Genomic DNA, 26,124 nt, shown 5'->3' with positions numbered 1-26,124 from the left:
GTTAAAGAAGCCAATCTCAATTAAATTATGTATTTGGTTTCAGTAACTATAAATTAATGGAGATTTTTATATGTATTAAAAATAAATATCAAAACCATGTGTTATGACCCCAAAATATGTAGCATTTCACTTCCATTCACTATGCTGTTCATGAATGCAGAATATACAGATAAAATTGTATTAGAACGTGAGTCATAAAGCTGAAAATGCATGCAAATGAACAGAAAAGCATGAAAAACAAATCCAGGTTAGTGCATCTTTAGGTATCTGTCTTTATTTTAAAATCTGCCTGCATTTCTAAAACAGCATACTCAGCAACAGAAGTCTAACTTTGTAATAACTTTTGTTGCAAAAGAGAGAGAGCTTTCCCCCATTATTTTAGGATTATTCAGCATGAAGGATTTCAGGATTTATTTCTTTATTCTTATTCTTTATAGAATACATAATATTTGTGATAAAATATCAGCTATGCAGCTAACTGCTGCCAATAGTGCATTAACATATTTGACATATGCCTCCCCCCCCCAAATAAAACAATTATTTAAGTGAAATAAAAATCACGGTACACTGTACTTGCGTTTAATACAGCTGAGTGTGCAATTACTTTCAGATTTATATTGAAATCAAGTGCTTTCATGTTCTCGAAGGTACCTTTGGAAATCTTCCCACCGATAAAAATAATGGCCAATAAAATAGTAATTGCCTAATTGGTCATATCCAGATCTGGACCTTCGGCCCACAATAACATCCAGTTGATAGATGTCCACCTTGGAGCTCCAGTTATTAGCAGTATTTTATCTGTGATCTAGGCAGTTTATCTGTGATCTAGGCAAAAGGAGAAGGGGACGACCGAGGATGAGATGGCTGGACAGTGTCTGCGAAGCTACCAACATGAATTTGACACAACTCCGGGAGGCAGTAGAAGATAGGAGGGCCTGGCGTGCTCTGGTCCATGGGGTCACGAAGAGTCGGACACGTCTAAACGACTAAACACACAGGCAGTTTGTGAAGTTATTTTTTAAAAAACATTGCCACTGAATTCCTTCTTTAAATAACTTTGCCCCTTCTTTGCTGTTCCAAGTTACTAGATATTTAGGTTAGGCATCCTTCAGTCTCGAAAGACTATGGTAGCGTGCTCTGTATGGAGGACTTGGAACAGCGTCTAGTGTGGCTGAGGAGGCCAATTCGAGAGTGACAATCCCTTCCACACTGGAGACAAATCCAATCTGTCCCCTGTCCAGCTCCCTGGTTTTGCTGCTTTTGTGATTTCCTCTTTGCCTCGGCCTGCTGGGCAAGGGTCGCTTCAAATTGGGAGAGGCCACGATGCAGTGCCTGCCTCCAGGCTGAACGCTCAGATGTCAGGGTTTCCCATCTGTTGAGGTCTATTCCTAAGGCCTTCAGATCTCGCTTGCAGACATCCTTGTATCGCAGCTGTGGTCTCCCTCTGGGGCGATTTCCCTGCACTAATTCTCCATACAGGAGGTTCTTTGGAATCCGACCATCAGCCATTCTCACGACGTGCCCAAGCCAACGTAGACGTCGCTGTTTCAGTAATGTATTCATGCTGAAAATTCCAGCTCGTTCTAGGACTACTCTGTTTGGGACTTTGTCCTGCCAGGTGGTCTGCATATTCTATACTAGATTTAAATCAGCTAGAATACATATACAGAAAATCTGAAGAGATAAATACAGTAATTCTTTCCTTGTGACAGTACTTGCATGCTATTTATATTGTATTTCCATAATTTCATTTTCACAATATTGATTGGCATAACTAGTTTCTACAGTAACTTTTGAAAACTGCTCAATTACACTCCACAATTACTGATTATCTGCTTCAATAATGAGGACAGTGAGGGGAAATGTCTACATTGGGGAATAATGAAAGAGTTAAGTGCTAATTCTATGCCATATTCCTTTGTTTTTAGCACTTCTGCAGATGTTCTTAATGAATATACTTTAAGGCTATGAGGAATGATGAGATTTGTGGAAGGGAGAAACTGAAAAACATGGTTCAGAGAAATGATACTTATCCCTATAGCAATACTGTATCTATATTGCTCCTTCTCCTGATTGGGATGATATATGAATGGGAGAGACCTTGTATGCTTAATTAATAATTACATGCCCCCAAGTCAATTCCAACTCATGGAGACTTTTCCTAGGGTCTTCTGAATATGGAGCACTCAAAAGCGGTTTACTATTCCTTTCTTCTGTGGGGAGGGCACCCTGGGACTGTGTACCTTGCAAAAGGCAGCCTTTTCTCCTGGGATACGTAATGAGGATGTGTACTCACCCAGATTTATAAAGCAGCTTTCCTCAACCTGATGTTCCACAAGCATTTTGAACATCAATTCTCACCAGATCAAACCAGTGGTCAGCTGTTCTGGGAATCAGATTCCCAAACATCTGGAGGGGATCATGCTGGAAGAACATGTTATCGGTTAATATGAGCCAATTAAGACCTCTCCAAAACATTCCAGTCCGTTCGCAACATCTGAATTCTGTTTGGGAGCCATACTAAACATTATTTCATCCTAGAATGCTGTTGGGACAAACCATGCACAGAGGAATAGCTATATAAATAGCTCCCCCTCCTTTCACAGGGTATCTGTTGTATTACTGATCTTGAAACTGATCACACAGCAGGCATACTGTCAATGCACAATAACCCTTCCTCTCAATATTTCTCCCAACTAGATTCTGGCCTTAGTCTCCCATATATCTTGGATATTGTGAGTCCTACTAGCCCCCACCCATACCCCGGGCCAAAATTCCACAGGTTCCAGCCTGGTCTTGTCACTTAAGGCACCTTTCCCCCACATTTCCAGACTATGTGGCACTGTTCCTAATGGAGCCTCCTTTGCCATGCCTGTTACTGCATGCATCACCAGCACCAAAGCTGAGTAGGGGTAGGCTCTGCAGCTCCTGTCAGGTGGTAAGGAGACCAATGATGGGAAGTCATTGGGTCAGCTTCCAGGTCCCTGACCACTTCCATGGCTGAACAGGCTGAGGGAGGAGCTGGCTGTCCTTGATGCAGTGCCAGTGCTGTCTTTCTCCCACATTTCCCATTCATCTGATAATGTTTGACTGTGACCTTTCAACTTCCACCCTCTTATTGCTGCCATTACACATTCCTTCAGATGTCCAACATGAGGCAGTGGCCCTTTCTCCACCTGCATCAGCCCATCCCTGTTGGCTAGGGGCCCAGGAGACTTGCCCTCTCCTGGGCATCTGGGGGTTCTGGGGTCGAGCCAGACGGCCTGCTGGAGATGCTCAAAGTGACCCCCTTCACAAATATTCCCCATATTTCAGTAGTTCACGTACATTAGTACATTAATTCTCTTTCTCACACCTGTCTTATCACTAAGAATTGTTGCTGATTCCTTTCTCAGCTGTATAAGCAAGTATATAGCTATACTAAACTGCCAATTTTTTTTTTTTTTAAATCATGTACTGTTTAGGCATGGAAATTTTGTTCACAACTTGTTATAAAAGATTGTTGTGAGGCTTAAGTATCCTGAGTTTAAAAATAGTTAAATATTGATATCTTGGATTGTGTTTGTAATATCTAGTTTATGTCACCACATCCTTTCAGAGGAGCGGAGACTTTCTGCCATGATGGCAAAACTGAAGTGAATGCACACGTCTTATGCTTAGAGACTTCTTTTTCTTATTTTTAACTGCCACAAAACACATATGCACATACTTTCTTCAAATCAATTTTTTTTGCATAATGTTCAGATCTTGTTTACAACAGTTCAGAGAAAGTGTTTGACAAGGGTCTTCCTTTAAAAATTTCCACTGGAGCTGGACCGGGCAGCCTAGTCTGAGCTGAAGGGTGAGAGCCAAAGGGCCCTTTCCCCATAGTTTTTAGCCTAAACAACAACAGAGATCGGCTTCTTTGTTTGATTCCAGCAGCAGAAGATAGGGTGGACAACTTCTGCAGGGTCTAGGGGCATTTTTTGAGTTGGTGGTGGTTCAAAAACTGAAAACACAAAGGCAACATGTCCTAAGGTGACAGGTAGAGCTATTTTGTTTATAATTATATGTACATAGACACATTTGTATATATCAAACACATACAGGTATACAGTATATGTTTTATAGTTGATTACAGTAAAATTTCTTAGCATTGCAACTACCAACAGTCGCACTCAGACTTAAATAATTGTTATTGTAAAAGTTTATTTTAGTACACTAATTATTGTTCCATGATTTCTCCCCCTCCGCCTCAAATCCACTGAGAACAAATTCAAATTAATCAAAATCAATTAACTAATGACATCAATTCACTAGGTAATTTTAAAAAGCTTTAAGAATCATGCACGTTAAGTTTGTTTAATGTGAAACTAAAAATATCAGGAAATGTTTAAATAATGAAAGTTTTCAATGCCAGTTTAAACAACAAAAGCTGTTTAAATATTGAAAGAAATGGATTGATTACAAAGGAAAAAGAACCTGGGGAAGAGGCTTAAGAAAATTAAAGGTTTTCTGTTTTAATCAAATACCTTCATGGAAATACCTTCAATAAATGACATTTTATTGAAATAAACAGTCTATTTAGCAGTTTCCAGTCAAATTTCAAAATAGCAAGACTCTTTAAAAAAAACTGAAGGGAGCACTAAGGACTTCAGCATCTGTGAGGCTGAATATTGCCAGTAAGTCACATTTCGCACATTCCTGCAAGCTATATGTACGTTTAATGTAGAGAATTGCCGGTTAAACTGGTAAAACTAAATGAGATGTGGCCTCAATTTCCTTTATTGGGAGAAGGATGAGATATAATAAATAAAGACTGACTGATTTACAGTAGGACCCCAGTATCAAGTGGGGGATTGGTTCCAAGTGCAGATTATAGCAAACACTATTTTATATTGTTAATATTTTCAGTCTATGCATAAGTGAATCAGTGGATACTGATCCCGCAGATAACAGGGCCCTACTGTATTTTTGTGAGAGGTTTCAAGAATTACCACCTACAGATGTGTGGTTGCTGTTAGTCTTCAAGGTGCCACGAGTCTTTTGCCGTATTTCTGTTACACAATTTAAAACAGTATAAATTGAGAACTCTTTGAGAACTGGTTAAACTGGAAATCTGTTTGTAAGAAGAGAGGCTGTGAGGAATTGCTCAGCTCTAGAACAGGAGAAGGCAGCCAATAACAAGAAGGAGAAAAAGTCTTGATGTTTATACTACCAAACAAGTTTCCAGGACACAGAGAAATGACAGGAAATATATTCAGTGGAATATGCTCCCAAGATTTGGACAATGTAGTTAATGGAATATTGGCTATGAATACTCCATGTGGAATGAGTTGGCAATTTGAGGATAATCTGATTGAGAAATCATCTCCATTTTGTACTTCTTATGTCCACAAAATCTCCAGGAAGTCTGGAGGGCTAGAACACCAAGTAGTTAGCTCTTTTCTCAAGCAAAGCACTCTCTGATGTTTACTGGTAATGGCCACGTGAATCCCTTAGCTGTTCTGAACTCTCTTGGCAATGCAGGACTATTAAAAAGTATTAGCCAGGTGTGTAACGCCAGAAGCAGGTCAGAAGAGGTTGAGGAATGGACAGACACAACTTAAGCACATGGAAGAGAGGCAAAGCCACTTAGATTTCCCCAAAACATTTTTTTAAAAAGGTATAAGATTGCCATATTTTCATTTTGCGCTTGCTTGCCATCTTTATCTCTGTGTGAAGCACTTATGCTTTTTATCTCCTGCTGAACACTGCTGAATCACCACTACCATGAAATCTTTTTTGTGATCTGAATTCACTAAAGATTTAAAGTCTAAGAATATGTCTCTCTTTTTAAAATGCAACTCCTAGAATTCTCCAGGGCAGAATTTTGGAAGTTCCATGTGACAGTGCTTTCTGGTAGTCTTATTGCAAGAGGACCGTGCCCAGATAGCATAGCACCAGCTTGCTCCCAAGAACCCATTGCAGGAGGAAATGAGGCTTCAGTGCCATCTAGCTCCAGAGGATTAGGCCTTGATCCAGATTAGCAAAATATAGGTGGTTTTAGATATGGTTCTCTGGACCAGAACTATCAGAATTCTGCCCTGTGGAATTCTAAGAGTTGCACTTATAATGATGATGATAATGATGGTGATGCCAATGATGGCGATGGCATTGGTGATTATTTATTTATTTATTTATTTATTTATTTATTTATTTATTTATTTATTTATTTATTTATTTATTTATTTATTTATTTATTTATTTATTTATTTATTTATTGCCTCATTAGTTTACAGCAAAATAAAATATAAGCCCACAGCAACAGAATTGTAAATAAAACTGAGATATTCTAAAACATAATACAAGAAGCATAATACCAGTTATCAGATAAAGATGGCATAAAATCAGATATACAGTAAAGCCAGCCAGGGATGTCATAGAAATGTTCTCTAAACAACAGTGTTTTAGAAGCCTCTTATGATTAAGGTAATGGCATATCCCTAATGAAGTCTCCCTGAGCTAGATTGATTTTTTTTTCTTTGCTTTGCTTGGGCAGTTTAAATTAGGTAACTGTTTTTTAAATAGTACTGTATAGCTGTGCTACAATAACACAATACCATATATTGGTATTCCCCAATTTTTGACAAATGGTGGAGGATTCTGTACTTTCTCTCTGTGGAGATCCCTATTAATTAAAACATGGCTGTACTATATTTAGCAGAAGATTGCTATTTTAAGATGCACTTTGCACCAGAATGTGCTGGTTTGTGTAAAACATTCCCATATCTGCCATTCGAGTAGTATAGTAGAAATTTAGTGACACTTTTGGCAAATACTGTAAAAAGCTGTCATTCCCATATATGAACTTGGCTCGGTGGATTATCTTTTGTAGCAAAGCAGCTTTTCGATACATTGCCTTCTGTATATCTGAAACACTGGAATAGTACTCTTCTAGTTACATTTGTGAAGATTCTCTGTCATCCAGGTGAGGTTATCTGGAAGTTGAGTCTTGGCAACTGGACTTCTTCCTTATTACCATGTTTCCCCCAAAATAAGACAGGGTCTTATATTAGTTTTTGCTCCAAAAAAACACAATAAGGCTTATTTTCAGAGGATTTTTAATTTTTTTCTCATCTATTCAAATACAGTCATGTCATCTTTTTCTGGTTGCTGCACAATGCTGCACAATGGTGGAAGGTGGGATTTCATTTAACTGGGGCTTATTTTTGGGGTAGGGCATATATTATAAGCATCCTTAAAAGTCATACTTACTTTCAGATTAGGTCTTATTTTCGGGGAAACAGGGTAGGTTGAAATGTTTTGCTACTCATCCAAGTAGCTTCTTCAGTCAGAAAAGAGTATGTTTTGCTATATGCCCTCTCTAGAGTAATAAATAATGTATTTTTAAAATGCTATGTTTATTGTGCTGGCAAAATTAAAAGGGAAAAAGAGAAAAGGGGCAAAATTTAGTGGTACTGAAAGGCTAACAGATTTATTTCACAATACGTTTCTATGGCTGAAAATGCACTAATTCAAAACCCCATTTGGCAAAAGTGAATTCTGATTCATGAAAGTTCAGACTGAAGTAAATTACAGTAATTAATCTTTAAGTGTCAGGGTTTTTTTCCCCTTTAATGTTCCCTCCCACCCTTTCATTTTGCCAACATGCTGAGATAGACTAACATGGCTGCTGCTTTAGAAATTGTATTTATTGGTGGCAGTTTGGTCTGTTTGACTAAAGTCATGATTTAAGGTTTATGCATTGACATTAACTTTTATTTTCAAGCTCCCACATCAGGTCCCCCCCCCTTTCCCAGCCTGAATGTGTAAATACTATATAGCATTCATTTGGCAAGAATAAAGTTTTTTTGTTCTTTTTTTTAAAAGAGAGTCAAGTTTCAGATGACTTTTTAAAACTGTTGTAAAACCAAAATACTTATTCCTGAGAGAGGAAGGAAAGGAAGGCAGAAGTTGTAGTAAGCTATTCCTTTGTGGGTATTTTGTCTACAAATTATATAGCAAGATGGCTTTTCATGCCATCAGAAAGAAACCATAAAATTCAATTGGATCTCCCTCATAAAAAGAGACTCTTTCAAATTTCAACCTTCTAGAAATTTCAACCTTCTACAACAGCTTTAAATGTAAGGCAAAACAACATGTTCCAAGGTCAAATTAGCACTCTGCATTTGTAGTAAAAGACAGAATCAAATCTCCAGGGAATTGTTTTATTTCACAAGAGCAAATATTTAGAAGGTGAATGTGGCAACCCCAGACCTACTGGAGTGTGCCACACTCTAATTATGCTGCCACCAACCATTCCCTATAAGGAGTCACACAGACCAGGAATGGATTTTAACAAATAAAAGAACAAGGTTTATTTAAATAACAAACAGGGTAAATAAAAAGATCAAATAAATAAGATACTGTAACGTGGCGTAGTCTCAATCACATACATACAACAGATTGGTTCACATAGAACACTTTAAAGTAAAGCACAGACCCTGAACCTATCAGTTCTGGCTACCTATAAAGAAACCTGAACCTATCAGGTATGTACAAACTGACACACAGTTGTACTCAGTCTGACACACAGACTCCAACTCCTGCTTCTCCTAACTTCTCCACACAAGCTCCACATATTTATACAGTACAGCTCCTCCCCCTGATGTCCCGCCTTCCACTCCCCATAGGATGGAACTTTCCCTCCAAACCCATGACAGACAGGTACCATCAGTGCTGTATGTAACACCTCCCCTCTTTATAAGTTGTTTTGTAGGGGAAAAGCTAAAGTGCTTTTCTCCAAAAAAACAACCAGGATCAAAACACACAAAAACAGTTATACAATAACACAATACCATACTTACTCATACTTACACTCTAGGATAAACATATCAATTAGGCATTTAAACATTAACATTTACAATACATTAAGTCACCTTTATTAATACAAACCAAGCATGTTTAATAAACAGGTACATTCAACTTTTGGTCACCAAAATATATACATTGTCCATGGTTTCTTTCGCCGTCTTCATTCTTCGGGTCTTCTTGACAACGCGTCAGCAACACAGTTCATTGACCCTCTGACCACCTTCACTTCAAAGTCATAATCTTGCAGGTTTAAAGCCCACCTCATAAGTTTACTATTGTGGGTTTTCATTGTCTTTAACCACTGCAGTGGTGAGTGGTCAGTGCACAGAACAAAATGTCTTCCCCAGATGTAAGGTTTGGCCTTCTGAATCGCGTATACTATGGCCAGGCACTCCTTTTCCACGGTTGCCAAATGTCTCTCACCTTTCTGGAGTTTCCTACTCAGGTAGGACACTGGATGCTGGTCACCATTTTCATCCTCCTGGCAAAGAACTGCTCCTACCCCGCTGTTAGACGCATCGGTGTAGATGATGAACTCCCGGTCGAAGTCTGGAGCACGCAGCACTGGATAATGGATGAGCGCCTCCTTCAACCTCCGGAACGCCTCCTCACAGTCGCTGGTCCACGGGATGCGGTCATCAGTCTTCTTCTGCGTCAGATCGGTCAGCGGAGTCGCTATCTCGCTAAACCTCGGGATGAACTTTCTGTAGTAGCCCACCAACCCAAGAAATGATTTGACTTTTTTCTTGGTGTTGGGTCTGGGCCAATCACGAATGGCTTCTATCTTGGCCTCTAGGGGTTTGATCACTCCTCCCCCTACTATGTGACCCAAGTATTTTATTTCTGGGCTACCCAGCTGCAGTTTGTTCTCTTTGCAGGGCCTAGGCCAAAGCACTTCCTCCCCTGGGTTAAAGTGCCTCTCCCTGGCTTGCTGGTCATACCAAGTTTTCTTTCTGACCTTCTGAGATTGCAGGTTCTCTGCTGCTAGCTCTAGGTTTCTCTTTAGGTCATTCATTAAAGAGTCTATATATGTCACAACATCTTGTGGGTCATCCTGGGTGATCTGCTCCCAATTTTGCTTGATTAAATCAAGTGGCCCTTTCACCCTTCTCCCAAACAAAAGTTCAAACGGACTGAACCCGGTACTGGCTTGTGGCACTGATCGATAAGCAAACAAAAGGGATTGCAGCTTCTGGTCCCAATTGTTTGGATTCTCTGCCAAGTAAGCCCTAATCATGCGCATCAGAGTCCCATTGAACTTCTCCGTTAACCCATTACTTTCGGGGTGATAGGCAGTGGTTTCCTTGTGTTTAATTCCACAGATTTGCCATAACCGTTTCATGAGCTTTGATGTAAACGATGTGCCCAAATCTGTGATTATTTCTGAGGCAAATCCCATCCTGGACATATACCCCACCAAGGCATCTGCCACTGTGTTAGTTTCGATGTTAGTCAAGGGTATGGCTTCGGGGTACCTCGTGGCATGGTCCACAATGGTGAGAATGAACCTGTTCCCCCTCTTTGTGGCCTTGGGCAAAGGTCCCACAATATCCACTCCTATACATTTAAACGGGGTGTCAATCACAGGCAAAGGGCACAACTTTGCTTTGGTCCTGTCACGGTTATTCCCCTGCCTCTGACACACATCACATTGTTTACAGAACTCCTTGATCTGCTTCCCTATTTCAGGCCAGTAAAAATTTTGTGTGATTCTCTGCTGTGTTTTGTTCACCCCTAAGTGCGCAGCAAACATGTCAGAGTGCCCCCTTTGTAAGATCATGGGGCGATACTTTTCAGGTACCACTAGCTGACTTCTGATCCCATCTCCCCCTTTTGAGATATTCATCAGGGTCTCTCTATATAAAATTCCCCTTTTCTCACGAAATCTCGCTGGGGTTTCAGGTGTTAGCTGGGTGTCTGTCACCTGTTCAAAACACTTTTGGAGAGTGGCGTCTGCCTTTTGCTCTTGGCCAAATTTGCTGTCTGTGGTTAAGGTTTCCACCACAGCTTTGGAACTACCCTCCTCTGCTTCCGCCTCGGGCCCTTCAGTACCCCCCTGAACTGCCCCCGTGGTAGCTTGTGAACGTGTAATCACTAGCACCCGTTTCACATGTTCAGCCAGGTCATTTCCCACAAGCACGGCTGCTGGCAGAGTCGATGATATCGCTAGCCGCCAAACTCCCCTCCAGCCTTGAAAGCTCACAGGTACCTCAGCTACTGGCAGTGAGATCACCTGCCCCTCAATCCCTGCCACCTTTAGGCTCTCATTTGGGATTATATACTCCCTAGGAATAATGTCTGGATGGCACAGGGTCACCTGGGAACAAGTATCCCTCAGCCCCCTATACTGATGGTCAAGTATTCCTACGTCCACCCCTGCGGTCTCAAACAACTGCGAATCTGTTCTCACTAGTAAGCAGCGCTTGACCTCCACAAGAGGACCATTTTCCCCAGCCTGATCAGCAGATGTAACTGTTCCAGATTGAGTAGCCATGGCAACAGGCTCCCTCAGTGGCAAGGAGCTTTGCTCTGTCTGGACACAGAACACAGCTTTTGGCTTGGTTCCGCTCAAATCATGAGGCACATTTCCCTTTATCTGCTTTAATTTCTCACACTCTGAGATTAGATGGCCCTTTCCTTGACAGAAATAACATTTTCTGCTGTATTTTGAGTCTTTCTCATCGGGTTTTGGTTTTCCCTCCAAAATCTGAGGTCTTTGTGGTTTCATATCTGAGGGCTTCCCTTCAACATGGGCCCCTCCCCCTTGCTGGTTTTTCCCTGGTCCCTGAGAGTACTTGCTGTAGGTTTCTTTGGGTTTACCTATCGATTTCCCCTCAGCACCTAAGGGCTTTCTTATTTGGTAAATAAAATCTGCGATCTCTGCCGCCTCTGTCACAGATTTCGGTTTCTTCTCCCTCACCTGGAACTTCAGTTCCCCATGCAGGACTGAATAAAACTGTTCCAGCGCTATCAGGTCTTTGAGCTGCTGGAAGGTCTCTGCCCCCTCCTGAGACAGCCATTTCTCTAGCAGCCTCACCAGTTGGGCCCCCACTTGGGTAAAAGTCTGCTCTGGTTTCTTTGTGAGTGACCTGAATCTTTGCCTCAGCTGTTCCGCATTTATCCCATGTCTGGCAAACACCAGTTTTTTAAACTCAGCGAAATCTTTCAGTAGTTCCTCTGGCATCTCTGCATAGACTTCTGCCAGGCTGCCACTGATTAAAGATCGCATAATGGTCATCTTCTCAGTTTCCCTTACTGAGAAGTCCACAAACGCTCTTTCCACAAGGGAAAAGAACACCTCAGGGCAATCTCCCTTGTGGTACACAGGGAATTTCTTCAGGTCAGTTTTAGACAGGCTGCCTTCCCCATTCCCTGGGTTCCCCTCATTATTATTGTTATTACTATTTCTATTCATTATCTCCAGCTTCTTCAGCTCAAACGCCATTTTCTCTAACTCAAATTGTCTTTGTTTCTCTCTTTCCCTTTCCTCCATTTCAAATTGCCTTTGCCTCTCCCTTTCCTGTTTCTCTTCCTTTTCCCTTTCAAACGCCATTCTTTCTCTCTCTAATCTTTCCTCCATTTCCCTCATCCTTAGTTCATGCTGTTGGGCTAGGACCATTTTTCTGAGTTCTGGGTTCTGTTCTCCCGTGCTCTCATCCTGCACTGAGCCAAATTCCTCCTCAGAACCTTGGTCTACCTGTGGGTCTCTCACTTCACCCATTTCTGCCATTTGGCTTCGAGTCAAGGGCATAATCCCCCCCCAGAACAGGCTGCCTTCAAAAGTCAAGCCTCAAAATAAAGCGATGACTTTTTTCCTTTTGCCTCAGGAACAGCCTTCTATAGATTGCTGCTGTTCCTTCAGCACCAACTTGCAACTGTTGCCAGGCAGAATCCACCCCCTCTGCTAAGCCTCTCAGCAGACAGGCTAGATCACTGTTACTTCACACAGCTTTGCCTCAGCTCTTTCCCGCCAAAACGGGTTGCCTCAGAGCTCCCTAATCTAGTCCCCAATCTGAGTGGGCACGTTCTTCCACTAGCCTACCTCCCCGTGAGGTAAGCCTAGAAGATTACCTACGCGCCTTCAGATTTTCCCTGACTAGACCCCCCTTGCTCTGGGCACACTTGCCAAGGCTTTGCTGGACCACTGGACAACTGGACCAGTCGTATCCCACACGCTGGAAACCAATCAATGTGACAACCCCAGACCTACTGGAGTGTGCCACACTCTAATTATGCTGCCACCAACCATTCCCTATAAGGAGTCACACAGACCAGGAATGGATTTTAACAAATAAAAGAACAAGGTTTATTTAAATAACAAACAGGGTAAATAAAAAGATCAAATAAATAAGATACTGTAACGTGGCGTAGTCTCAATCACATACATACAACAGATTGGTTCACATAGAACACTTTAAAGTAAAGCACAGACCCTGAACCTATCAGTTCTGGCTACCTATAAAGAAACCTGAACCTATCAGGTATGTACAAACTGACACACAGTTGTACTCAGTCTGACACACAGACTCCAACTCCTGCTTCTCCTAACTTCTCCACACAAGCTCCACATATTTATACATTACAGCTCCTCCCCCTGATGTCCCGCCTTCCACTCCCCATAGGATGGAACTTTCCCTCCAAACCCATGACAGACAGGTACCATCAGTGCTGTATGTAACAGTGAAGCAGCAACACCATAGAGAGTAATTGTATTCACCAATGATATCCTGTATGCTATTCTGTTTGTTTTTGAGGAATATACTTTTTTTAATTGAAGAGAGAGAATATGATGTTAATATTTACCAATATATCTTTTTTTAAAAGTGCATAATATTTATGCAGGATAGAATTTCCTTTTATTTATTTATTTATTTATTTATTTATTTATTTATTGGACTTATATACCACCCCATAGCGCTACAAGCACTCTCCGGGCGGTTTACAATTTTTAAATTTTTTAATTATTTTTGAATAACAGTGTTTCTTTTGTTCATATGTTCTTAAAATGTTCTTGTGAAATTATATCTGAGAGAAGTTCCACTTTTTAAAATTTATATATATCCCGCCCATCTAGTCAATCAACTACTCGGGGCAGCTAAGATTTCATGATATTACTTTATGGGTTTCTCCAGAACTGCAACTTGATGAGGCTTGTGATAATTTTTCTGTTACTGATTCCTCCTTCTTCATAGAATTATACTTTATAGATTTCACTATGGGGGTGAAACTGACAACTGAATTAGTTTGTTTACATGATGGTGACCAAGTTTTGAAAGGGAAGTCAACTGAGAGTCATATCAAACATTAAAAGCGTGCTGCTTATAGGGAAATGTATGTTTACTTCCATCTCTTAAAACGTTGTCTTCAGGCATTTAGACCTTTCAACACCAGTGCTTTGAGCAGTTGGATATGTAAATGAAGTCGGGCCTATTTTTAATGATGAATTACAAAATAGAAGCAAGCTAATTTGCAGATGTAGCCAAATTTGAGTCAGGACAGTCTTTTTCCTCTTACAGGACTGTGCTTCTAGTGATGTATTAACTTTGTCATCTAGTTTTGCCCTTTTCCTCCATCACACCTTTAACAATGCACATTTTCAGTCTTTGGCTCTGGGTTACAGGATTTGCTTTTGCATTTAGATTTGTTCTTGTATTTCTCTTATCTCATGACAGAGATAAAGAGAATGACAATAACTAATGGAAGAAATGTTTAAGATCTGAGATATTTGCTGCCACTGGGTGGCTTTTTCCTTGGAATATTCTTAATTTAAGCTGGGGAGGAAGAATGCTCTTCATTGCTTCTGCTTGTTAGTTTTCTGTCCCTGAAGCAGGAGACAGGTGAAGTTCAGAGTATTAAAAGGCACAGCAAACCTCTTTTAGTTTTCACAGAGGCTCATTATTTTCCATATCTCTGATTGAGATTGTGATGCAAGATGTGAACTAACAGCTAACCATGTGTTGTCTTAGTTACTGACCTGAATGCAGTCAGAAGGTCCATCTTGCAACCAAAGTCTATTTATTCACAACCAGGATTTTAAAATTAGGCATCTAACTGCCCATCAACTACATTAGTACCAGTCTAGTAAACAAACCACAAAAAGAGAGTTCTGTTCCTCTTGTAGACGCTTGCTGCAGGTCTGTGCTGGGCACTGAAATGTGATACAATACTCCTTTTTTTTTTTAATAAGCCTACTCAACTCTGTGACAAGAGACTGAATACTGCTCCTTCCATGAATTTTTGTTTACACAGATCCTTGTTGCTCTGGCTACCTTCGTGGTGCTTAAATTACAGGTCTGGTTTGTTCAGTTCAGATCATATTAAATGCCATAAGCACAACAGATGAAGGCAAGGCAGGAAGGCCTAGATGAATAGATATGCCTTATTGAGGGTGGGAGTTGTAAATGGCCCCACACCAGTAGAGTCTGTACTGTCCTGGAGCCCAGAATTCTGATTGACAGAAAGGTATTTCTACAGCAAATACAGGACCTGTTGATTACTCTCCTTCCATTAGCACAGGGGTGGGAAATTTCAATGGTTATTTTTCGGATCGAGACTAAGGTATTACTGTTTCAGAATTGCCAGCAGTTCATGCTTCAATTTAAGTAAATGCGTTTAATTTTTAGAAAAGATTAACTGGAAACAAAACCCCTCTGTTTAGTGGCTAGATTTTTTAAAAAGGAAATAAATTGGGGTGTATATGTGGTTGCTTGGTTTTGGGGGCCCCTTAAAACATTGACAAATTGCCTCTCAAGGGGATTTTTTGTGGGAGGAGCATAGCAAGGTCCATAGGGGAATTATAAAGCTGATGGGTTACATATGATCCGCTCCTGTATTAGAAGAACCAGGAATAGGGAGTTCTCTGTTCAAAGTACAGTACTAGAAAGCCCTCTTGAGCAATTCTTCAGAAGGCACAGAGACCTGCAACAGGGAAGTGGAGCAAATTTTCATCTTGCTGGTGAGTGGTCAGCACTCATCATCTGGTCATCATCTAACCAGTGCCAGAATAAAATGTGTGAAGGATGCAAAGGGAATAAACCCATTGCTACTAAAACACTCTGACAAACAGTGAAGACATACTATAAGGTGCATATCACCTGATCTAGCCAGGAGGTGAGGCTGAGGAGCCTAACGCCTAGGGAGGCCAGGAAGGAAAAAACAAGAAACCGGGCGTTCTTGGCAGTGGCTCCTCGCCTTTGGAATAATCTCCCTCCGGAGATCTGCATGGCCTCTTCACTGAGCATCTTTAAAAGCCAATTGAAAACCTGGCTACTTAGGCAGGCCTTCCCTCCAACCACTACTTGATTTACTCTTTTCACCTTTTCCATCTTGAATCAGTTTGATTATGATGTCTTATATTATCATTATATTTTAAATTGTTTATTTTATATGTTGTACGCCGCCCAGAGTAGTCTATTGACTAGATGGGCGGGATATAAATTCAATAAATAAATAAATACATATGAATTGCATTCTTCCACAGTACTTTGCCAGCTATGGGGCACAATGGAGGGAGCAAACCAGTTTTCTTGGACATTTGTTCATCCTTGCCCTCTGATGTGCAGCTATATCAGATGGTTTCTGTGCTCCAAGCATCTGTCTCATTATCCTCTGAGAAATATGTCTCTTGAAAAGACAGGGATGGAAGATACAGCTTAAAATAGTACATTTCTTAAAAATGTTTCAAGGTGTAATTAATATGTGGGACCGTCTCCTGTTGATGATGCAATCTAGAGTAGACCCATTGAACCAGTTTCTGAATAGTATGCAATCCCACTGAGTCAGTGGATTTACATTAGACAGGGCTGGCAATAGGATATTGGCTGGTGTAATTCAGGGAACGCTGGTGGAGCATAGTTTTCACGTTTCCAGTTATCTAGCCTCCTCACTATCAGGTATGTGACCTTCATCATGAAGTGGGGAGAGTGGCTAAATAATCTATTTAAACTTTCACATTTTAAGTTCAAATTTCTAATTAGATCTTGTCCTTTGTCTTTTCTGAATGGCAGCATAGGCAAGTGAGTTGTTATAGTCTTTTTGCATTGTTTCTGGATAAGCAAATTCACTTGCACATGTTAAACATAAGCTTAGAAACAAATTACCAAGGTTATTTGTGTACCATTAGCTTATCAAAACTCTAAGGTGAAATGCAAGTCCTGCTTCCACAGCCACTTTGGCAGACAAAGTAAATGTTTTCAAAGTCATTTCTGTACAACAGCAATTCCTAGCATCAAAATAACTTTGAATACTGGTAAGGAGATTTATGAGTTTCAATTATAGCTTGTACTGCAACATAATTCCAGCTTGTGTGGTACAATGTTTTGGATTTTTAATGGGCCTTGAGCAGTAACCATAAAAGTGATTCAAAATGCACCCAGTAATTATACCGATTGGCTGTTGCTTTTGCATTAAAATTTGATGAAGATTTACATTCCAAAAAAGTGTTGTCTCAGGTTGTAGTTACAGTACTCTTGAAACTACACTGCTTGTTAGTTATGGTCAAGTGATTTAGATCTTAAGAGGTACACATTAGAAAGCTATAAAATAATTTATTGTTTAATAGATAATAATAAATTTGAAGCAGATGTTGTATTAATTATAGTCTTGTGTGATACAGGATACATATGTGTCCTTTTGCACCTTGTTTTGCAGTTAGACATTAATTGCAAATTAAAGTGAAATGACAGAATTATAGTAACCAGTATGATATAAATCATTCTCTCTTATGAATTCTTTTCACTTTGCAGCTGTTCAAGATTGCCTGCAGTAGTCATTTCCACGATAAGCGCACTGTTATGCTCTTAAGGTTACTCCCTCCTGCCCCCTTAACATACGCAAGGATTCTGCATGCACTTATTTTTTTCTGTTTCGGTAATGAATTTTATTTTTAAAAGCCATATTCTTTGCTACCTATTGGATTTGTAATAGTAAGTAACACTGAGTTTATTTGCAGTGAATTCATATCCTTAAGTTACATCCGAGCAGAAAACGATCACATCCCAAACATTCTGAACTCACACAACATTAATTTAACTTGGGGGTGGGGCAGGGGATACTCCACTACCTTTTCTGATATCTTGGTGGTTAGTCAGTGGGAGGCTACCACCAATGTAACTTTTCTCACCAGCAAAGTTCTGCCCTTGTCTGAAGGAAAGCAAAGAAATTTTGTAATATTGTGCAGAGGAGTAGAGGTTGGTTACAACTGTAGGCTTGCTCTGAAGTCAGTCCTGCACCCTGATGATTCCATAGTCTTACAGTCTTAATATGGTGTGGAAGCATTAAATTTAGCAGGAAAAATCCTGAGTCAACATGCATGGGAAGTACTCCATGAATGCACTCAGTGGTACAATAATCCTCCAAGCTTGTATAGGCCACAGTGCACATGCATGGATGCAGTTTGAATGCTCTCATGTTGTTCTGACCAGTACTGCTGGGGTGGGGCGGGGTTGATCTACAAACTGAGAGTTATGGAGGAGTTGGTTAATCATTACAACATCTGTTATTGTAGTGATGCATCACTATCTAATCTTAGTTAAATCTCAAGTTTAACTCAAGGTGCCTTGTTGTTTATCATGAGATATGAAACATTAGTAAGCTTTAATAGATTGCTACCTGTTTGCACACTGCCCAAAGCCATAGGAATTGGCAGTACTTCAATATATTAGCACACTATGGTACTTCTTGTTGATATTTAATGACTACATTGTGTAGTGATGTCAGATGTAGAAGACTGGTTCATTTACAGAGCTCATGAAAAGGTGTTCTAAGGAGAGGTAGGAACTAAGAAGTATTTTATAGGAATTATGCCACCACTGTGCAGTTGGTAAAACTGCATGCACAAGTTTGATATGATTCTGCTACTTGGTTACAGTTTAACAGTATGTATTGTTTACTGGATCTTCAGCTATAATTTTTCTGCATGATATTTTGAAAAATTGATATGAAACGAATTGTACTTCTAATACTGTACCTCCTCTTGTAGATGTGGCTGGAAGTGGTTCACGATATCCTTTTGTTCTTAAAATTCAGATCAGCTAGATGTTCTGCTAAGTTTCTGCATGTTTTTTCCATTCAGAGCTCTGTCACATATTATCATGTCTAATGCATTTTAAACTAGAAATGTCTGAGAAGAGATTTCCTAATGCCCACACAGAAACTGCAGAAGCATACAGTTTAGTCTAGACTAATTATTTAATTGTCATCTGTCAAGTCTACTTAGGTCACCATCCTATTCATATTTCTCTGGAGTAATCATTAAAATCAATTATTTATGAGCAGAATTTTGAGTTAACATGGAATAGATTTCTGGATAGACATGCATAGGATTGCACTATTAATATATTAGTCTCTAGAGGTTTTAATTTTGCTTGTGTGTTTTAACATAGTGTACAGACTGGATTACAGCATATGTTTAAGAAAGATGAGTATTTACTGTGAGCTTACTATGATTCTTAAAGATTCTTGGCACATGTCACTCCAGTACACATGCTTCTCATGTTCCATTCTTAGGCAAAGTGATGGAGTAGGTCGTGGCGTCTCAGCTCTAAGAGATGAAACTGATGACCTAGATCCATTTCAGTCTGGCTTCAGGCCTGGTTACGGGATGGAGACTGCTTTGGTTGCCTTGGGGGATGACTTACACTGGAAATTAGACAAGGGGAGTATGTCCCTGTGGGTTCTTTCAGCATCTTTCAATACCATAGATACTCTTCTGGTCTGTCTCTCTTGGATGGGATTTGGAGGCACTGTTTTACTCAGAAGGTGGTTTTGGGGACTCCTGTTCTGTTCAACACCCTGGCTAATGGCCTGCGGGGTCTTTCAGGGCTCTTTCTTGTCTCCTATGTTGTTTAACATCTGCATAAAACCACTGGAAGATATTGTCTGGGATTTGGGAGTTTGGTGTTACCAGTATGCGAATAACACCCAACTGTATCTCTCTGTGTTACCTAAATCTGAGGAAGCTGTTTTGGAAACGTAATTCAGACAAGACAAGAGGTGCTCCTGGTCAGTCAAAAGGCAGATCAAGGAACGGAGATGCAGCCTGTGCTGGAAGAGATGCAGCACTTCTGCTGAAAACCCATCTGCACAGCCTAGGGTTACCCCTGGATTTCTCTCTGAATCTGGATGCTCAGGTTTCAGTGGTGGCCAGGAGTGCAATTGCAGAGTTAAAACGATTGTGCCAGCTGCGCATGTTCCAGAAGAGATCTGATTTGGCCACAGTGACAGATGCCTTAGTTACATTTTGTCTGGATTACTGTAATGTACTGTACTTGGGGTTATGGGAAATGTCAGGAAACATCAGCCGGTCGAAAATACATCAGCCAGATTGCTCTCCGTCCTGTCCACCCTCACTGGTGTGTTTGGTGGGGACACGATGAGGGCCTTCTCTGTTGCTCCTCCCAGACAGATTTCAAATTATTTAACATGCCTCAACACAACTGACACCAAATTAAATTGTAGCCTTTTGGAAATCACTACCCTATCTGTGAATAGATAGTGTGTGAGGACACACTTATCTGTTCACAGATATGGTGTTCCTATCTTCTCCAGACTTCTCCAGCAAACAGTTCCTGTAGTTTCCTATTGTATGAAAGCTTTCTTCTCTCCCCCTCCCCCATATATATTTTTGTTTTGGCATTGCAAGTGGCAACAACAACCACTGTGCTGGCTGCCTGGCCACTGCTTTGGTTCCTCCACAATGGCATTCTACCTAGAGTTGTTCTAGACACCCCCCAAAATAATGGAGTAATTCTGAAATAATTATGAAACGTTGCCTTCTATTTCAGGGGAATGAGAAGATGTAAAACATTAGAACACTTATTAGAAAACTGAGAAATTTTGGCTTAACATACATCATTCTTCTGCATTGAGTACTTTCTCCAGACCTGAAGATGCTGCATTTGGAGGGGTCATTGTAGATACGGTACATTTTGTCTGTAATACAGCACCTATAGTGGTGTAGCAGAGCTGGGCAGTGTCATGCCCAGCACTAAAGGGGGGGGGGGGAGTTGAAGTTACTGTTGCTGCATAATTTGTCATCCAATGCCTCCAAAATTTTATTTCAATTTTTCTGCCTCATTCTTAGGGCTCTTTAGAATGAATGAATTTTAGATTACCACAATGTGAAGTGGTCAGTTACTGCGGTTTCCTTGGCTGACCATACTTCCTGATCTGAAAGAGCCCTGTGGAGGGAGTTATGAGATATTCTCCTTAGTTTTAATTGAAATGTTGGAAGCTGAAGTGGGGGTTAGGATTGCCAGCTGCCAGAGAAATTATTGTACAATGAAGGATAAAACCTGAACAGACATTTCTCAGCTACCAAATAAGTAAGGAAAATACAAGAATTCTGAACCACATCTATAAGAATTTCTTTGAAATTTCTTCTCCCTTGAAATTCTTTTCAAAGAGAATATCTTTCTATAAAATTGCAGAATGGTAGAAATCTCTCATGGGATAAATTTTATGAATGGCACTAATTGGAATATACTTAAATACTGGATGTGTGTCAAACTATCAGAATCATCTGAAGGGTGATTTATGAAGAAGAATGCAATACAACATGTAATTTTTGAATATATTGAATTTTGCTGGAGCTCAGTTGGGTAAAATTCAGGGAAAGGCTCCTAAAATTTTTGATATATTCAAAGCTACCAAAGATTTTAAGATTCCCATTGTTACAATGCAGATATCTGCAGAGAAAGTGTGCACAAAGGGATAATCTTGAAATATTATTCACATCACTACATTTGAATCCTGGTAATGTTTTGTTTTAAACATTCTTGTCATGGATGGATGAGAGACCCTCCATCATGGAATGTCCAGAATTCTATTGTGTTTTCATAGGTTTTGTGTAGCTTGCCATGGATTATTACAGCTGATTGACGACATGTTGGAGTGTCTCTCAGTTGTATTATGCAACCAAGAGTGACCTAGCATCACATCAGGTAGCTGTAATTAGTTGTGGCAAGTTACACAGACCTTATATGAACATCAGTAAGATTCCAGCTAATAGTACTGTTAATAACAAAGAAAGCAGCTGACATAATTCTGAGCTATTATGATCCTGAAGATGGTTGCATTAGTATGTCCTTCTGTCAGTTACTAGTCAAAGCAGGACAGCCATTTCCAGCAGGGCCACAGCCTCCCAGCTATTTCTTCTAAGATACGATCACTGTTCCTCTTTCCTTAAAGGTATAGCAGTGTGCAGCTATGGATCACAGCTGCAGATACTGTGTAATTATCAGCACTGAAGTAAAGTTCAGCTGTCTGTTAGTCTGCCTTTGTATGTAGAATTCAGAAAGGTGTCCATTTGCAGCCAGTAAAATGTTTTGAGCTGGCCCTGCCTCCCACCAGCTTCCATTAACATTAATCTATAAACAGTTATCCCCAACATAGGACAAATGACTGTAATGACTACACTGGGATTTGGTTGCAGGCCCAGTGATACCTTAGTCCCAGATTTCAGCCATGTCCAAATCAGCCTTTATTCAGCTTAGGCTAATCACCCAACTTTGCCCCTACCTAGACGAGGACTCCCTCAGGGCTTTGGTGCAGGCCTTGGTAATCTCCCGGATCGATTACTGCAGTGCCCTCCACGTGTGGCTCCCCTTGAACCTGATCTGGAGTAGGTCAAGAATGTGGCAGCCAGAGTGGTGGTGGGTGCAAGTAAATTTGATCACATCATTTCAGTTCTGGCTCACCTCCACTGCTTTCCTGTGGCATTCTGGATCAGTTTCAAGGTTTTGACACTCACATACAAAGCCCTCCATGATTTGGGCCCATGTTACTTTTCGGAAGATCTTCCCTTAATGTCATCTGCCGGACCCACAAGATCATCCCAGTCGAGGCTCCTTTGGGTGGCAACCCTGAGGTAAAGGTAAAGGTTCCCCTTGACATTTAGTCCAGTCGTGTCCGACTAGGGTGTGATGCTCATCCCCGTTTCCAAGCCATAGAGCCAACGTTTGTCCGAAGACAGTTTCCATGGTCACGTGGCCAGTGCGACTAGACATGGAATGCCATTACCTTCCCACCATGGTGGTACCTATTTATCCACTCACATTTTTACATGCTTTTGAACTGCTAGGTTGGCAGGAGCTGGGACAAGCGACGGGAGCACACTCTGTTGCATGGATTTGATCTTACAACTGCTGGCCTTCTGACCTTGCAGCACAGAGGCTTCTGTGGTTTAACCCGCAGCACCACCACGTCCCTGGCCACCCTGAGGGAGGCACATAAATCCTATACAACAGGTAGGGCCTTCTTTGTGATGGCTCCAATTTTATGAAGCCAGCTTCTGGAGGAGCTTCGCCTAGCCCACTCCTTGTGGACTCAGGAAGCCGTTAAAAACATTGCTGTTCAGGGAGGCTTTCCACACTGACCCCAGCTGACCACCTTTCCCCCTTTATTTTTCTTTCCCCTCTTCTTCCCTTCCTTCTTTTCTTCCATCCATTCTGGGATTTTTCTATGCCATCTGGTTTTGTTTGTTTGTTTGTTTTGTTTTAGGGTTATTGCTATTGGTTTTAATATCTCTATTTTATTTTTGTTTTCTCGTTTATGAGTTGTAACCCATCCAGAGTAATGCTGTGACACTAATGGGAGCGGGATACTAACTAACTAACTAACAACTAACTAACTAACTAACTAACTAACTAACTAACTAACTAACTAACTAACTAACTAAGACACATTAACCTATGTGTCTGTGCTAAGTCAATCAAATTCTAATCTAATGAACATTTCTGAACAAATCAACTTTCTTGATAGCAGAAATCGAACATACAAAAAGTAGGAAGGACAGCAGTTCAAATATTTGAGTGGTGGACAAGGATATCAGTACATTGTTGCATTTTTTGTGAATGTTCACAAGGCGTGAGAGAAGAAACTATTAAGTCTTCTCTCAGTAGCAGAGTTAGGGCTACATATAGACGTGGGCTGTGAGTTCGACAATAAAGAAGCAGAAGCAGTTGAAAACAAACAACTAAACTTTATTATGAAAGTTAAGGTAGAAGAGCCTATAAACCATAACCCTGATTAGGCAGACATGTGACCTAGAAGGCACACAAGAGAGGAGCAACAGTTTGTTTGTTCTTTAGACATCCAGGAAAGAAAAAAAAGTGAGACTGATAGACTGGGTATGCCCAGGGTCTACATAGCAATAGATACAGGAGGAAGTATAGTCATAAGGACACAGATATGCCTCCTTGGCTTCTGTATTCAAATCCCTTGGTGGTTATTTGGGCTGGGTAAGTGCTTAGCAGCCATGCTTGGAGGATATGTGGTTGACAGGATGAAACTGAGGGAAACAAAATGATAGAGATGAGAAGAAAATGATATACAAGCCTAAATTTCCTCAAGTGCAGCAAAGAATTGAAGAGATCAAGTCCAAAACTATCACAAATGATAAATTATTTCTGGGAACCTCTTGTAAATTGTCTAAAAGGTGTCTCAGTTAAAAGGGGGGATGGGATTCTTCTAAATAAATAAACAAATTAATATAATGCTGTACCCATAGGATTTGTTTTGAGACTCTTATCTCATGTGTACATTTCCTTGAAAGTTAAACCAATTTGGTATAGTGGGATGCATGAGCTTGTTCTGCATTAAATTCTACATTTATTAGTGCAGTCACATCATTTCAGATGTTCTGACAGGAACTTTAGGACAGAGCAATGCCTTTTCCATAGCCCTGGCAGAGTTTTATCCAAATCAGGAACCAGTATGCAGGTAAGCAGTGGAATGAGAGCCCTGTCAGGGTAAAGAAAAAACTGTATTGTTTTATAAGTAGCAGTTTAGTCATACATACAGAGTTGTCTTAGTCCAGTCCAATAGTCATTGATTAGGCATCCTTGAGTCTCTAGAGATATTCAGAGTCCGTAACAATATTCAGTATAATAGCTCGTTCTATCTGTCCTTGTTCAACCCAACAACCCAGTGCTCTGAAGCTATCAAGTTTATTGCCCCTACTGGCCAATCAGGGACCAGCTTCCCCAGGGTTCTTCTACAGCATTTTGTTTCACCAGCTGAGCTACATCAGACTGTTCAGGTTGTGGCTTACTCAGCTGAAGGAGATGACTGGACTCTTTTACAAACTTTGACTCATCAATTTACCACAGAGCCAATCTAGGTCTGTCATGTTCCCATCGAAAATAAGTTAAAATGCTTAAGGTGTGGGCACACACTTCAGCATCTTGGCTTCTGTAAATAGAAATTTTGGACTTCAGCTATAAACATCATACAGGAACTACAAAAATGTAAGGGAGTATACTTGATAGTCAGAGTAATTTATTGCAGTCAATCAAAATTCTTCATATGTGTCCCCAGAGGAGATGTAATACATCACTAGTTGCCAAGGCCATCCCATGATACAATATGTTTGTTTGTTCAGTCGTTTAGTCGTGTCCGACTCTTCGTGACCCCATGGACCAGAGCATGCCAGGCCCTCCTATCTTCCACCGCCTCCCGGAGTTGTGTCAAATTCATGTTGGTTGCTTCGATGACACTGTCCAACCATCTCATCCTCGGTCGTCCCCTTCTCCTCTTGCCTTCACACTTTCCCAACATCAAGGTCTTTTCCAAGGAGTCTTCTCTTCTCATGAGATGGCCAAAGTACTGGAGCCTCAGCTTCAGGATCTGTCTGTCCAATGAGCACTCGGGGTTGATTTCCTTTAGAATTGATAGGTTTGTTCTCTTTGCAGTCCAGGGAACTCTCAAGAGTCTCCTCCAGCACCACAATTCAAAGGCATCAATTCGTCGGTGGTCAGCTTTCTTTATGGTCCAGCTCTCACTTCTATACGACACTACAGGAAAAACCATAGCTTTGACTATTCGGACTTTTGTTGGCAAGGTGATGTCTCTGCTTTTTAAGATGCTGTCAAGGTTTGTCATTGCTTTCCTCCCAAGAAGCAGGCGTCTTTTAATTTTGGGGCTGCTGTCTCCATCTGCAGTGATCATGGAGCCCAAGAAGGTAAAATCTGTCACTGCCTCCATATCTTCCCCTTCTATTTCCCAGGAGGTGATGGGACCAGTGGCCATGATCTTAGTTTTTTTGATCTTGAGTTTCAGACCGTTTTTTGCACTCTCGTCTTTCACCCTCATTACAAGGTTCTTTAGTTCCTCTTCACTTTCCGCCATCAGAGTGGTATCATCTGCATATCGGAGGTTGTTGATATTTCTTCCAGCAATCTTAATTCCAGCTTGGGATTCCTCCAGTCCAGCCTTCCGCATGATGTATTCTGCATATAAGTTAAATAAGCAGGGTGACAATATACAGCCTTGTCGTACTCCTTTCCCAAT

General features: G+C 40.7%; 1 protein-coding gene and 1 long non-coding RNA gene across 3 annotated transcripts in view; both read left to right on the top strand.

Moving 5' to 3' along the window:
- The window catches only part of LOC110087497 (SAM and SH3 domain-containing protein 1), a 725,270-nt gene that overhangs the window by 9,138 nt on the left and 690,008 nt on the right, over positions 1-26,124 (top strand). The gene's annotated exons all lie outside the window — the stretch shown is intronic.
- Positions 1,628-24,754, top strand: LOC144585936 (uncharacterized). Its single transcript, XR_013540570.1, has 2 exons — positions 1,628-8,223; positions 13,522-24,754. It is a non-coding gene; the product is annotated as an uncharacterized LOC144585936 (long non-coding RNA).

Source organism: Pogona vitticeps, chromosome 1, assembly GCF_051106095.1.
Source record: "Pogona vitticeps strain Pit_001003342236 chromosome 1, PviZW2.1, whole genome shotgun sequence".
Lineage (NCBI taxonomy): Eukaryota > Metazoa > Chordata > Lepidosauria > Squamata > Agamidae > Pogona > Pogona vitticeps.
Note: the sequence above shows the minus strand (reverse complement) of the source record. Positions and strands in the feature narration are given on the sequence as shown.